At 44.2% G+C, this 16,248-nt stretch overlaps 1 protein-coding gene across 3 annotated transcripts in view; it reads right to left on the bottom strand.

Moving 5' to 3' along the window:
• The window catches only part of KIF16B (kinesin family member 16B), a 291,849-nt gene that overhangs the window by 39,133 nt on the left and 236,468 nt on the right, over window positions 1–16,248 (bottom strand). The gene's annotated exons all lie outside the window — the stretch shown is intronic.

Here is a 16,248-nt window from a genome sequence, read left to right as displayed (position 1 = left end):
CTGCATCGAAACGAGGGAGTAAGTCAAGAAAGAGGAAAACACGGAGCAGAGGAAGCCGAGAATCAACTGGAGAGAGCGAGCAGAGGAGGATGAATCAGGGAGGCCAGGGCGGATGTGGCCCAGGCTGACTCCAGCACATCTGTAACGGACACTGACTTAAAGTTTCAAAAACTATATACACACGTAAAACAGCAACAGGTTCACAAACACACACACACAGACAAACCCATGGCAAAATGGTCAGAAAGGTACACGCCCAACCCATAAGAGCTTCTTGAGATCCTCTGGGAGGAGAGACTGGGGTCACATATGTAGGGGTGATCTTGGACCCCGAAGCAAAGGGATGGGAAAGCGAGAGAGAGAGAAAAGGAGAAGAAATGGCAACACAGGGGTGCTGCCCAGGGGGCCACCACCGTGCACAGCTGGGCCAGTCCTGCTGGGGACTCTGAGAAACATGGAGACTGTGCTTCAAATCGTCCCTGGAAAGGAGGGAGGGGGTGCCACACACTCACCCACAGACCTGAAACCCCCCCCGCGTGAGCTCCCTCCAGGGCCTCACCTTCCTCTAGTCCTGGACTGGCCTGGGCTTTGGAGGAGGCCAAGGGGGAAGAGCTGAGAGACCCCGGGGCATGCCACCAGCACACGCTGGACCTGCCAGGCCATGGCCAGCATCACGGGGTGAAGGGGTCAGGGGACAGGCAACAGCACACGGCACGGCACAGCACGTGTCAGCTGTGGGACGGGCCTGGGGCCGGCGGGGGTGACGGGGATCCTGGCTGTGGCTGTAAAGAGGGGACCCAGCTCAGAGGCTTTTCCTCCCCCGCGCTCTCCCTGTGTCTTCGGCATGTGGCTTTTTGATGAGGACTTTCTGACTTCACAGCAAGCTTGCTCATTATTTTCCTAAGGCTAAACAGGCATTTTTAAGGGACTTAAAATACAAATTTTACTGCAACCTTCGGTGATAAGAACTCAGGCGAATGTGGCTCACGCACTGGGCCTAAGTGAATCCATCCTGAAATGACTGCAAAGCACTCATAAGACAGAGAGGCGCCCAGGAGCTCCCCACCCGGCTGCGGTCTCAGCTGACACCCGCCAGGCGGGGCTGTGACAGCTCCGCGGGCGGCAGGAGAGGCGGGGTCAGCTGCCAGCAGGGAGCCTGGGCCTGGGCTGCACTGCAATCACTTCCAGGAGCTCCTGTGCTTATGTTCTTACAAGAGTGGATTCTTATTTTATTCTGTTAGATAACTCTATCTATACAATCCTATCTACACAATATGGAATTATATCTAAAACTGACATCTCTCTACACACCTATTACCTATACAGCTATAGCCTACATCTGTATTATACCTATATAACTATATTTATGACTATGCCTACAATCATGTCCACGTAATATAATCTATAGTTCAATCTACATAACTATCTTATTAGATCATGCTTTATCTTATTTGTAATTAATAACATATCATTGCACTTCTCCTCGGGTGAGGATTAACAAGATTGTGATGCATCTACAACAACACACTCAGGGGCCCTAAAGGACAATCTGGTTCCCAGGAAGGGACTAGAACCTCATGGAGACACCCCTTTATCTACACCCAGGACAACACATGCACTGGGGGAAAAGAAAAAGCTGCAGCTCCTGGCAGAAACGAGCAAGTCTAACTGAACAAACACGAACACTGCTAGAAATTAATGATATAAACATGACACTATCATATATATGACTCAAAATGGTCACTAATTCCCAAACAAATTTAGTAACTCGACGTCACCAGAAGGAGGCGGGTGTTCTTTCCACCATCCATCAATCACAGCTATACATTCCCTCCGCTTTTAGCTGTTTCTATCTGACACTCCCTGTGGGGCCTGGGAGCTAATTAAGTGCCTCGGTTTAGAAGACCTTTCCTCTCCATCGTTGTTGTGAGATGGCAGGGCGGGCCGAGTGAGAAAAGATGAAAATGGCATTTCATTATGCAGAGTAAACAGTGAGGTCAGCAAGAATTTGGAGCTCACATCTGCCTCCGAGCAAGGCGGGCCAGCTACCTCCAGGTATAGGCGACAGAGGGGGCCCACACTGCCGGCTCTGTGCACCCACACCACTTGTGGTGCCTGCTTCTGAGGCGATGAGACATTTAATAAAAGAAAGCAGATAGCGATGCCTCACCGCACCTAGAGGGAGTGCAGGAACAATCCTCCAGCTGTGGTTTAACTCTGCAATATTCAAGCATCATTTCATTTCACTCTTAAAAGTAACCCAGGAAGTGAAAGATGTCCTGTACTGAACTCTACAGCGGAGCACACCCAGCTCTTAAGCCCACCGTGTTGAGCTGTGCTGCGTTCCTTTCATCTGATGCTATTTCCATAAAGAAGAAAGAGCTGGAGAATCTCTGTTGTATTTGTCAAGCCCCAAACACCTTGTAAGCGAGCATGGGAGCCGGGAAGATGACAGATGTTCCTGATTTAATGGGGACTGCACGTGAGGTGGGACTCTAACTGGGACTGATACTGGAATATCAAAAGCCTCAGAAATGGAAAAATTACCACTGCAGCTGTATCTGGGGTGAACAGAAAGGACTTCTGTCATGGTTAATTTCATGTGTCGACTGGGCTGGGCCACGAGGTGCCCAGATATTTGGTCCAACGTTACTCTGGTGTGTCTGTGAGGCTGTTTCTGGAGGTTAACATCTGAGTCAACAGACTGAGTGGAGCGCATTGTCTTCCCGCCTGTGGGTGGGCCTCACCCAATCAGCTGAACAAAAAAGGCGGACCCTCCCCGAGTTAAAGAGCTCCTGCCTGACTGCGCTGAGCTGCGACAGCAGTCTTTCCTGTCTGTGGGCTTGGATGGAAATGTCAACTTGCAGAATGGAACTCACGCCATCGGCTCTCCTGGTTCTCAGGCTGGACCCACACCTCTGCTATCCCTGACCTCCGCCTGCTGACTGCAGGTCTTGGGACTTCTCAGCCTCCGTAACTGCGTGAGCCAGTTCTATATAACAAACCTCTTCTCTCTCTCTCTCTCTCTCTCTCTCTCTCTCTCACACACACACACACACACACACACACATTCTGTTTCTCTGGAGAATACTGACTAATACAGCTTCTCCAAGTTAATGAGTGGTTAAAAAAAAAAAAAAGCACTACTTCAGTACCATGGGTTGTGTGTAGAAATGCAAAATATACAAATATATTTAATACTAAATCTCACCATCTTGTTAAGATTAACATTCAGGGTCTTGGGCACCCATGCTCACTTCATCACCGCCCTCAGCTCTCATTCAACTGAGCGGCAGGCCACACTGACTCTACTTCCTGTTTGTCTCTAATCCTTCCACTTTTCGCCACCCCAACTGCCATCACATCCTCCTTCAGGACACTGTCATGTCTTGTCTGGAGACAGTAACAAACTGGCCATTGCTCTTCCTGCCTCTGTCTCCCCAGCTCCTCCCATTCTCTCCACGGTAGTAAAACCTCATCCCTCCACTCCTCTGCATGAAGCACTCCGTGGGCCCCTCGTGGTCCTGTGGTTCAGGTTCAAAGTCATGAAGACAGCTTTAGGGCCTGGCTTTTCCTTCCCTGTCTATGCCTACATTGGTCTCAGCTTTCCACAGAAGCTTCAGATTCCTGGATCCCACCCTAGTCTTGTGGAATCAGAATATACTACAAGGTTGAGAATCTGTGTTTTTCAAAAAGCTACTCAAGATAATTTCAAAGATTGGCCAGACGGGTCTGGGAACCACTGTTTTGGGAGTCGCATCCTCTGATAACCTCAGAGGTGGTGACTGCACTATTACCCGTGTAGTTACTTGATGAGTCGTCTCTGCTCCAACAGGACCACGCGCTCCTTGAAGACAGGAAGCACTTGACTGACACGTGCAGGACAGACTCCATCAGGCCTGGAAAGTGGTCCTGAGCCTGGGCAGTGACTGCTATGGTCACTGGATGGCTTTAGTACAGATGGCAAAGACCACCAGAGGGAGACCACCAGACATCACGCACTTCCTCTGAGATGCGAGGGAACAACAGTATCACCTCTAGTGTGTTCCTGCCCCAGAAAATCAGACCTGAACTCAATCAAGCCACTCAATCTAACGACTGGTTTTCAGAAAATGTAGGATTAGAGGGGCAAGATAAAAGGCAACATGAGTTGCAATTAGCAAAACCTCAAATGTGAGAATTCACTGGTTAAATGACATGGTTTCATCAACAAACAGACAGTGAGAAAAAAAGAGGGAAGGGAAACCTATAGATTATAAGACATTTAGAGACACATCAACTAATGCTGAGTGCGGGTATAAAGTGGGTCTTGATCCAAGTACATCTACTAAAAAGAAATGAGAAAACTGGTATGGCCTGAACACTGACCAGGTATTTGTTTATATATGAGATTAGTTAACTTCTGGGGCAGAGTGTGTGTGTGAGATGACTTATCATGTGGTTATATTTATATGTTATAGATTGGGATTGCCATCTATACATTACTAATAAGAAAAAAATATCAAATTGTATACTTTAAACATATGCAGCTTATTGAATGTCAACTGCATGTCAATAAAAGTTGGTAAAAAAAAAAAAATCCAACAATAAAGAGTGACCACATTAAGCCTGCGCTCGAGAGCCTGTGCTCCACAACAAGAGAAGCCACCGCAACAAGAAGCCTGCACACTGCAACAAAGAGTATCCCCCACTCGCCGCAACTAGAGCCCGCGTGCAGCAACGAAGACCCAAGGCAGCCAAAAAATAAATAAATTAATAGATATATATGCATGTATATATATATAGAGAGAGAGAGAGAGAGAGACCAAATGTCTGTGGGAATGTAAAGTGGTACAGCCACTATGGAGAACAGTATGGAGGCTCCTTAAAAAACTAAAAATAGAGCTACCATATGATCCAGCAATCCCACTCCTGGGCATATATCTGGAGAAAACCATAATTCAAAAGGACGTGTGCACCCCGATGTTAATTGCAGCACTATTTACAATAGCCAGGACATGGAAACAACCCAAATGTCCATCAACAGAGGACTGGGTAAAGAAGATGTGGTACATATATACAATGGAATATTAGCCATAAAAAGGAGGAAATAATGCCATTTGCAGCGACATGGATGGACCTAGAGATTGTCATACGGAGTGAAGTCAGTCAGAAAGGGAAAGACAAACGTTGCCTTAAATGTGGAATCTAGAAAAATGGTACAGATGAACTTATTTGCAAAGCAGATACAGAGTCACAGATGTAGAAAACAAACTTATGGTTACCAGCGGGGGAAGGAGGGGTGGGATGAATTGGGAGACTGGCACTGACATACATACACAACTGTTTAAAACAGATAACTAACAAGAACCTACTGTAGAGCACAGGGAACTCTACTCTATGCTTTGTGGTGACCTAAACGGGAAGGAAATCTAAAAAAGAGTAGGTATATGCATATGTATAACTGAATCACTGCTGTACAGCAGAAACTAACACAACATTGTAAAGCAACTATATTCCACTAAAAATTAATTTAAAAAAATAAAAAATAGTTTTGCTTTTTAAGAGATACATCCTAAAATATTTATGGATAAAATATGGTATCTGGCATTTGTTTTAAAATAACCCTGTGTGTGTGGGAGGGAGGGAAGCAGGGAGGGAGAGAGTCTGTGTGTCATGAATAGCGGTAGAAATGAAACAAAACTGGTCACATGCTGACAACGATGAAGCTGGGTGATGTGATAGGGTACACTGGGTTTATTACGTTTCTTTCTGGTTTTATAATATACACTGCCATAAAAAATGAAGTTAAAAATGTATAAGTCATTAATTTCTATATTATATCTCAAAGTTCCTTTAATGCACTGAAAGCTGGAGATGGCTGTATAACCCTTTGCAGAGCAGAAGTTTGCTAATATAATAGGATTGCATTCTTCGATTCTAGGAATTCTTTGAAACACCTGCTGTGAATAAACCCGACACTCTCAAGTAAAGGCAATTTCTCTTTTGAAACAGAGTGGGTTGTAAAGGGTTGCCAAAGAAGGTCCCTCTGCCCCAAGGAGAACTGGGGCCATGTCATGAAATGAAGGCGTTCTTCTCTTTTCCATGGAAATTCCAACCTTATTTTGATGCTAAAATAATATACGCAATTCCTTCTGCTTCTTCCCACTAACTTGACAAAAGATCATTTCAACTTTTCTGTCTGAAAGAACGAAAGGGAATTTGGCTTAATTAGCACAGTAGAAAGCGGTAGAAAGTACAGAGAGAAAGGCACAGAGGAAGGGGCAACCCCAACTGAGATTTCAGAAGTGACCCCTGAAGAAAAAAATCTTTACAAATCATACTGATGGTATAATTAAATGTAGCAACGGGCCACTTAGAATATCCTAAGTGATACTGCAAGACAGATGAACATGAAGGTCCTCTGAACCAGGCATCAGTGTGAAAAAGCCTTTGTGGTAATACATGAAAATTACAGGGGAAGAGGATCTTCACGACTGTTTGTCAACTACATCAGTATTCCACCTGGCCTCTCACCTACGGTTATGTGTGATTACAAGAGATTTCCTTCCTGGTTTCCACATTCAAATGTTTTAATTTACAAAGACGGTCTGCTGGGTGGTGAGAAATTCATTTTTCATTTACTTGCATACTCTGAAAATCACTGATTCAAAAAGACAGACACCTACGTTGAGTTTGGAAAGAACAAATGAATAAAAATGGTGCTTGCTAAAGACAGATACGATAGTGACTTTCAAATTTCAGGGTAATGAATGAGTCGCTCAATGAAATATAAATTATCATATGCTTAGCAGTGGAGGAAATATGTATGAAAAATATAATTTGTTTAGATGATGATTACCTTCATTTTAACAACAAACCTCATAATCTTTAGAAAATGCGGACTAGTGCCAAATCCACTCATCCATCCCTCCATCCTTCTTCCCTCCTTTGTTTAGCAAAGCAATTAAGGGACAACAGAAAAATAAGAGGATGGAGGGAGGACAGAAGTAAAAGAAAAAAGAGGATAGAAAAGAAAGAAATGAAGATTATAAATGCATGATGACTGCATTTATAAAAAATTTATAAAATTCTTAAACTTTATTTTTTAGAGCAGTTAAAGGCTGACAGAAAAATGGAAAGGAAGGTAGAGAGATTTCTCGCATCCGCCTCTATCCTCACATACACACAGTCATTATCAAATTCCCACGCCAGAAGGTTACATTTGCTATAATCAGCAACCTACACAGACACATCATTACCGTCATCGCCCAAAGTCCAGAGCTTACGTTAGAGCTCCCTCTTGGTGCTGCTCATTCTATGGGCTTTGACAAATGTGTCATGACGTGTACCCGCCATGACAGCATCATACAGAACACTTTCATTGCCCTAAAACCCCTCTATGCTCCACCTACTCATCCCTCCCCATCACTAACCCCAGATCCTTTTACTGTGTCCGTAGTTTGGGCTTTTCTGGAATGTCACACGGTTGGAAGAATACAGTATGTAGTCTTTTCAGATTGGCTTCTTTCACTTAGATTTATGTATTTAAGTTTCCCCAATATCATTTCATGTCTTGATAGCTGATTTCTTTTTAATGTTGAGTAATATTTCACTCCCTGGATGTACCACAGTTCATTCATCTAGTCACCTACTGAAGGACATCTTGATTGCTTCCGAGTTTCAGCAATTATGAATAAAGTTGCTATAAACATTCATGTGTAGGTGTTTGTGTGAACATATGTTTTCAACTCATCTGGGTAAATACCAAAGAGTGCAACAGCCAAATTGTATGGTAAGAGTGTGTTTACTTTTATAGGAAACTTCTAACCTGTCTTCCAAAGTAGCCGTATCATTGTGCACTCCTACTACCAACAAAGGAGAGTTCCCATTGCTCTACATTCTCACCAGCACCTGACGTCCATGTGTTTTGGATTTTAGCCATTTTAATAGGTGTACAGAAATATCTCATTGTTATTTTAATTTGCAATTCCCAATTGACATATGATGTTGATTAATTTCCTCTTATATGCGTATTTGCCATGGGTATATTTTCTTTGGTTAAATGTCTGTTCAGGTTTGCTGACTATTTTTTAAATTGGGTTTTTCATTTTCTTATTGTTGAGTTTTAAAAGTTCAATGTATGTTTTGGATAAGCGTCCTTTATCAGATGTGTCTTTTGCAGATGTTTTTGTCCCAGCATGAGGCTGGTATTCTCATTCTCTTGGCACTGTCATTTGTAGAGCAGAAATTTTCAATGTTAATGAAGTCCAGCTTATCAACTATTTCTTTAATGGATCATGGCTTTGATGTTATATCTAAAACGTAATCACCACACCCAAGGTCATCTGGGCTTTCTCCTACGTCATCTTCTAGGAGTTTTTGAGTTCTGCATTTTACGATCCATTTTGAGCTACTTTTTGGGAAGGGGAGGAGGTCTGTGTCTAGAATCTTTCTTTTACATGTGGATGTCCAGTTGTTCCTGCATCATCTGTTGAAAAGACGATTTCTGTTCCATTGCACGTCTTTGCTCCTCTGTCAAAGATCAGTTGACTATACTTATGTGGGTCTATTTCTGGGCCCCTCTTCTGCTCCATTTATTTGTCTATTCTTTTGCCCACAACATACTGTCTGGACTGCTGTAGCTTTATGGTAAGTTTTGAAGTTGGGTAGTGTCAGTCCTCCCACTTTGTTTTTCTCCTTCAATATGGTACTGGCTATTCGGGGTCTTTTGCCTCTCCATACAGACTTCAGAATCAGTTTGTCCGTGTCCACAAATAACTTGCTGGGAGACTGCACTGAATCTATAGATCAAGTCGGAAGACCTGATATTTTGACAATATTGAGTCTTCTTATCCACAAACATGGACTATGTCTTCATTCGTTTAGGTCTTTTATTTCTTTCATCAGAGTTTTTATAGCTTTCTTCATATAGATCTTATACATATTTTATTAAATTTTTACCTAAGCATTTAATTTAGGGGGCGCTAATGTACATTTACACGTTTTCATTGCTGGCATATAGGAAAGTGATTGACTGTCATATGCTGACCTTGTCTTCTTGCCACAATTGCTCATCAGTTCCAGGAGACTTCTTGTCAATTATTTTGGGTTTTCTACAGACAATCATGTCACCTGTGAATAAGACAGTTTTCTTTCTTCCTTCTCAATCAGAACAGCCTTTTATTTCCCTTTCTTACTGCATTAATTAGAACTCTTTAATTTTAAAAGTATACTGTAAGTCACAATACAGTGATTGGAATTCAGCAATTTTTAAAAGAAGAATGATAATTTCTAGTGTTTGCTATGTACCTAGCGCCTATACAAGCCTTTTTTAAAATTAATTATTTATTTATTTATTTATTGGCTGTTTTTGGGTCTTTGTCGCTGCGCGCAGGCTTTCTCTAGTTACAGTGAGCCCAGGCTACTCTTTGTTGTGGTATGTGGGCTTCTCATTGCGGTGGCTTCTCTTATTGAGGAGCACGGGCTCTAGGCACGCGGGCTTCAGTAGTTGCAGCACACAGGCTTAACGGTGGTGGCTCGTGGGATCTACAGTGCAGGCTCAATAGTTGTAGCACACGGACTTCAGTTGCTCTGCGGCATGTGGGATCTTCCCAGACCAGGGATCGAACCCAGGTGCCCTGCATTACCAGGCAGATTCTTAACCACTGTGCCACCAGGGAAGCCCCTATCCAAGTCTCTTACATGTATTATCTCATTTAACCTTCACAAAAACTCTATGAAGTGAGTACTATTATTATCCCCATTTTATGAATGAGAAAAACTGATCAACAGAGGTTAAGGAACGTGTTCAAGGTTACCCAGTCAGTAAATAGCAGAGCAAGGATTCACAACTAGGTCTGCTGGACTCCACAGTGTATGTTTTTAACCACTATCCTGTATCAGTTTGGGATATATTACGGGCTCTGTCTTCTACGGGGGTTTTTTAAATACCACTCTCATTTGATCCCCTCGAGCAACTCTGAAAGTCAGCTCTTCTGTTTCACACTGAGAATAACGAAGTGCAGAATGGGTAAGTAACCAGCCCAATGGCCTATTGCAAAGTGGCGTTTAGACCCATTTAAGCATGCGCTCTCATTCTGAAGATGTTTTTCCCAGAACAAATATGTGCCACTTGCTGTTCAATGCAGCTTTAACGGATCATTCAACAAACACTTACCGAAGGCCTGCTAAGGGCCAGGAACTGTTCGAGGCACCGAGGAGACAGAAGTGAACCAGGCAGCTGGAAACCCTGTCCTCACAGAACTTACCTTCTGGTAAAATATACAACATTTAAAAACAAAACAAACTGACAAACAAAAAACCCCCCAACCACTGCTAAGTGCTGGACCAAGAAGCCACAGAGGCATCTGGTGGGGAGGGAAGGGGCAGGGCTCTCCGAGGAGAAGACGTCTGAGCTGAGGAGACATCCAGCTGGGAGTCTCCTGGCTGGGAGACGACTTCATCGCAGTCAGTGAAGACATGAAGACCCTGACCGCGTGCTCAGAGCCTGAGACTGGGAGCCCAGCGATGGAGGGGAGTTTTCCCACCTGCAGTGAGTCTGAGTCCCTGAGCTCTTAGCCATGAGCCCAGCTGGGGAAGGGGAGACGGCAGAAGAGGAAAACTGACAGTACGGCGGGTGCTTCCCTTGCCTTCCAGCCTCCATCTGGGTTTGGAAATGCGTGTTTCAATCTTGGTTTCTTCTTAAACCGAAGACTCCACATGGAAACCAAAGTGGGATTTTCCCTCCAGCTGGGGACTCACTCTTCTGATGTGACCATAAAGCACCAACTTACACTCATATGGAAGGACTTCTGTTGTGTAAACTGATTCCTCGACGGGCACTTTGCGTCTGGAGTTCTTTCTTTCTCAGACTTCCTTCTTCCCCTTACGGCACTGCTTACTTCCAGGATACACACTTCATCGTGCAATTCCTACAACTCCGCTTAGCAGATACGATTTCTGCCATTTAACAAGTGAGGAACTAAAGTTTAGGGAGGGGACTAAGGTCACAGGACACTGGTGTCTCACAGAGCTGGGTTGCAAGTTCAGGTCTGACTCCAGAACCTTCTGCGTCATTCCAATACCAAGTGGAGTTTCCCATCTCCTTCCCGAATCTTCATCCCAGATCACAGCATTTTCAGCCCCTCTGACTTCACGACGCATCGCAATGAAACAGCCAGCAAAGTCCAGCTCAGTCTCCTCTGGCACATCGACAGCCACGTAACCCCCTTCAAAAATGCTCTGGACCAACAACAGTGGTAACAGACGAATCACAGAAAACAGTCATGCTAATACGAATGACCATATAACCACAAAAAGTAAATACATAAAAACATAATTGAGGGAAGAAACAGTCCTTTCTGAGAAATATTTCTCAATCTGCCTACGTTTGGTAACGGTTCCACCATTATCCATTTTGTAAGGCCAGAAGAGAGTAGATGGAAAGAATGTTCAGTTGAGTACAGAATTGCCAGACACCTCTCAGCTAGCCAAATGAGTGAGAAAACGCAAGGATTTCCCCTCCTGAAATTTACTTTGAAACTGAAAGGACTCAACCTATAAAATGTCTAAACCCAAATGATTCTATTGTTGGAAATTAAAGGTTTGAAAGTAACGTAAAACTGAAGTATTAACAGAAGGAGATACTGTTGTTAGAAAAGCTGGTCTGTGCACTGTGGGCCCCATACGCCAGGGAAGTGGCAGCTGGTGGTGGGGGTGGTAGGTGAGGGGAAGAATCACTATGGCAACCGCTACTAACACCCACATTATAAGGCAGGTAAGGCAAGTGAACTACCAAGACTATTTTAAAAACAATTCTTCATTTAGTTCACTGTTCCCATTAGAAAAGATGACACCTGTGAGCTCTGGGTAACTCTCTGTTGTAAGAAAAAGAGACGAGACTTAGCTGAGGGCCGGCCTGATGCTCACAGCTAAGCTCGGTGTCCTCCTGCCAACCACAGACAGCTGCAAAGGATACCAAGACCAGGTGAGGCTACTCTGTGACCATAAGCAAGACAGACAGACAGACAGACAAACAAAAACCAAAAACCACTCCACAATCATGTCTGCACACAAAAACATGAACACTGTGCAAACCATGAAAATGATCAAATATCCCCCTCCTCTGGCTAATAGGGTGACTGTTATGTTTTTATCAATCAGTTTTAACCTCACTCTGCTCTTCTTGCCTTCCAGATAAGAATTATTAAGACACCCAGTCAGAGATTTAGCCAACGTCCAATCCAGAGCAAAGCCCTGCTTGCTCGCACTCTGCTCTGAATCAGCTAACCCAGGGCCAAGTCCTGTCACAGGTCTCGGTTACACCTTGCTGATATGCCCCTGGCTTCCCATGGCATCTGTTCTTCCTTAGTGCGGGGGGTTAATAGGTAGGCATATGTCTGGGGGTTGCTGGCCAAAAGACACTGACACTGGTCTACTTTTTCACAGGCAGAAGCTGGGGTACACTGGGTGTGTTGGGGACACCACAGCGGGCAGCCTCGCCGTCAGCGACCGGGAGACATATGAAGAGAGACGACCAGCCGTGAACGACGGCTACGCAAACGCGGAGGAACTGTGGTCATTTCATAATGATCCTAAGCCTCTCCTCTTTCTCACACTGGACAGCGGCTCGACTGTGGGTCCATCATCAGAAAGCATTTCTACTTTTCATATGACAATTTTACAGGCTGAAAGAAAGGCTGGTGTTACAGCATGAGATTCCTGGTATCTTCCAGGTATCACCAGGAATTAAGAATACTCACATAAACTTAGTGTCTTTGCCCTCGGAAACTGATTTTGCAAGTAGATGTGACAAAGGAAGGTGCCCACCTTCTTACACTTCATGACTGCTGGTGGGAGATGCTCTTTGGTCCTCCCCTGGCTCTTAAAGCAGATCTGAAATTTGCCAGAAGGTGCCGCCACTGTCGCCTGCTGTCCTCACCAGCAGCACCACCATCTTCCCTCACTACCGCACCACCCAACGTTTCTGAGTGCTTCTCACTGTACCAGAGGCCATGTGATGTCCATGGTCTCATTTAACCCTCAGGTCAACTCCTAGAAGGTGGTGGTATTAGGTATCTTCATTTTACAGATAAGGAAATTGACATTCACATTAAGTCCAAAGGAGCAAAGCCAGGATTCAAGACTGGGATGAAGTGCTCTCAGCTTTCACGCTATTTTTATCCATCTCAATAACGCTCTAGCTAATGAGGTGAAAATAGGGAAGACATGGTCTTGGGCTGTTGCCTGCTCTAGTACTTTCAAGAAAATGTCCTAGAAACTTCTCAGGTTCTTACTTCTAAAGGTGATGGTTTTATTATTGAAAGCTTTACTGTTACAGGGGATTTCACTCATGTTCATTAATTATAGTTACTCCTTAAAATGACAGACTATTGAGATGATTAGCAGAAATGTTTCCAAGCAGATGATAACATTCTCTAAAATTAGTGACCCAAAATGCACCTCTCATCAATCAACAAAAACAAAACAAAAAACTCATCTATCTGAGGCTAATATGGGCCGATATTCTGAGAATTCAGTGCATGTGAAGCATGTGTGAAATATCATGGGAAATGAAGAATTCAATTAGACTTCGATTCTGCTGCCTTCGAGTAACTGAAGGGTACAGTAGGGGGGATCTGAGACATCAACATACCTTTTGATACAAGCAAGCAAGTAACAAGAGTCTTAAAAGAAGTGGAGGTGAAGTTTCACACACATGCCAGAACAAGGTGTGCAGAAGACCCAGCTCCAGTTCAGAGTGTGCTGAGGATTAAGAGAAGGAGCCTGCCCTGAAAGACACCCTAGAATAGACTGAGGCTTTGCCACCCACTGGCTACGCGACCTTCTTTATCGTCCCCAGGACTTAACTTTCTCACCTGTAAGATGGAGATAATAACAGAAGTCACCTCAAAAGCTGGCTGGAGGAGGAAGCAGCATGATGCATCAAGCCTGTCACTCCTGCCTGGCACTCAGTAAACCCCGGGTAAATGAGAGAGAGCGTAGCACTACGTGAAAGCCTAGAATTGCCAATACTCCACCTTTCTGACCTACGCCAACGACAGGTTCAACCTAATAGTAATGGTACCTGGCTTCAAGTATAGTGACAAGCACCCTTCTGCTCCACGTAACTCATCAGCAGAGACTGATGGGATCATTTCCTGTTACCTCCACAGCCTTTCCTGCTGGGCTGCTGTCTGCGTTACAAGAAGGGCTGAAGGAGCTGGGAAGCGTGTTGCACGTGCAGGGAGAGCTGCTACCAGAATCCTGGCTGCCCGATGGCAGGGCCTGCCCACGACATGCACGTTTACACTGGACGGTGCCAGCGGGGCCATAAAGGCAGCGACAGAGGGATCCGCCCACATCAGGAACCTCCAGAGACTACGGCTCTTGTTGAGCAAAAGTGCTCGGCGGCATTTGAGCATGAGATGCAAAGCAGTAACACGCCAGACTCTGGAAAACCTGGCTCCAGGTATAAGCCACAGTGGTCCCCATAACTGTGTGGGTGGAGCCTATACAAGTTTACCAATAGAGTGAGTTCTGGAGGCCAAATGTACACTTCTCCACCTGGCATCGCCACGCCCCGACTCACTCCTGCCTTCTTCTGGTGCTACAAACCCTGACCCCACACAGCTACCACCACACACACCACTAATATGCCTCTCTCGGCGGTGAGAAAATTGATCTCTAGAACATCTCATGACAGGCAGAAATGTCTGTTGCTACCCATCATTTCTACAATAACAATTTTAATATTTTTACAAATAGACTTTAATTTATACAAGTTGGAAAGTGGCAATGTGGTGTCTATGTCTTTCATGTGAAAACCTTTGACACTTTTTGCTGAGAAACTCAAAACACGAGATCCAAATTTTGGAGCTGTTTTAATAGGAAGGAAGATGGAAATGCAATTGGATGCCTGCTTAGAACACTGCTCTGTGCAGCTCAATTGGCATGAAGAGGTTTGTAAAGTTGCATTTCTGGATTTTAAAAATCGGCAGACAATTCCTTTTGCACAAACACCATGTACATTAGCATGTACCAGCATAAATGTGTCCTACTGGAATCTATCTTTCTGTATGTACTTATGTATTTAATTGTACCTCCAGGTTTCATACAGCAATGTAAACATATGCTCTTCAAGGGAAAGAAATATCTCATTCATCTTCTATATAACACTTAGCACTGTTCCCAGCATGTATCAGGAATTAAATAAAAGTATACTGAATTAAATCAAATAGGAAGTTCCGGGAAAATAAATGTTCATTTCACATGAAAATGTACTAAATCAGTGACTTTTGGTGTTAGGTTGAAAAAAAATCACAATAGTTGCAAGAAATCAACTCAAGAATCTCAGGTTAACTTTCCAATAAAGTGAAGCTGAATTACACTCTCTCCTTGACAAGAAGATTTAACAGTCAACATTAGATGAAATACACTTAATTTAAGACGTAAGCCCCTATTTCCACGAGGTGTGGAATCCATTCCATATGGGCCAATGCCACAGGTAAACCACAGTCACAGGCAAGTTAACACAGAACTCTGTTCATCAACAGCTGATGCTGATGGCTCCGTAGGGCTAGGTGCTTCAGCAGAAGATCCCGAAAGAAAAGACATGGCTTCCACCTGAAAGCACCAAGGAAAGGGGGCCCTGAACTTCACTCTGACTCTGGGAGCTGGAGTGGAAAGACAAGAGTCTCCGAGAGTGGGGCTCACAGACGCCCAGTCTGTGGGGCACGAACGGCACCAAGTGCATTTAATTAGAGCCCTGAGTAAGCAGGGATGACACCAGCTATTTCCTGTTAGTTTGCAAACTTGTTTTTATACACTGTCATTCTGCATGTTTCCATTCAAGACAAGTCTGGATAACTGAGGCAGGTAAGGGTTCGGTAAAAAAAAGCCATCACTAGTTCAACTGTGAGCTTTAAACTGTTTGTATGATACGATTAAACCTTTAAGAGAACTTGGTCAAGCAGGCTCACCACAATAATCTTTCCCTTGAATGTAAACTCTTCAGCTGGGTATTGGGTCACGCCATCTCATAGGCTGATTTTTAGAGCCCTGCAATGACCCAATGAAACCTCAGTTGTAACAGCTCCAGGACCTTTACAAAGGTGTAATTCTATAGTTTAACTCACATGCCTGTAAGCATGGCGACACCCTGAAACTCGTCCTTTCTCAGAGCACTTCTATACTGGGGACCTCAAATCTCTAAAATGCCCCTCGTGGACCACAATCTCCTAGTCTCCAGTTTCCCCACGGTCCCCG

Source organism: Hippopotamus amphibius, chromosome 12 (genome assembly GCF_030028045.1).
Source record: "Hippopotamus amphibius kiboko isolate mHipAmp2 chromosome 12, mHipAmp2.hap2, whole genome shotgun sequence".
NCBI classification, from domain to species: domain Eukaryota; kingdom Metazoa; phylum Chordata; class Mammalia; order Artiodactyla; family Hippopotamidae; genus Hippopotamus; species Hippopotamus amphibius.
This window is presented reverse-complemented; position numbering and strand designations above follow the sequence as displayed.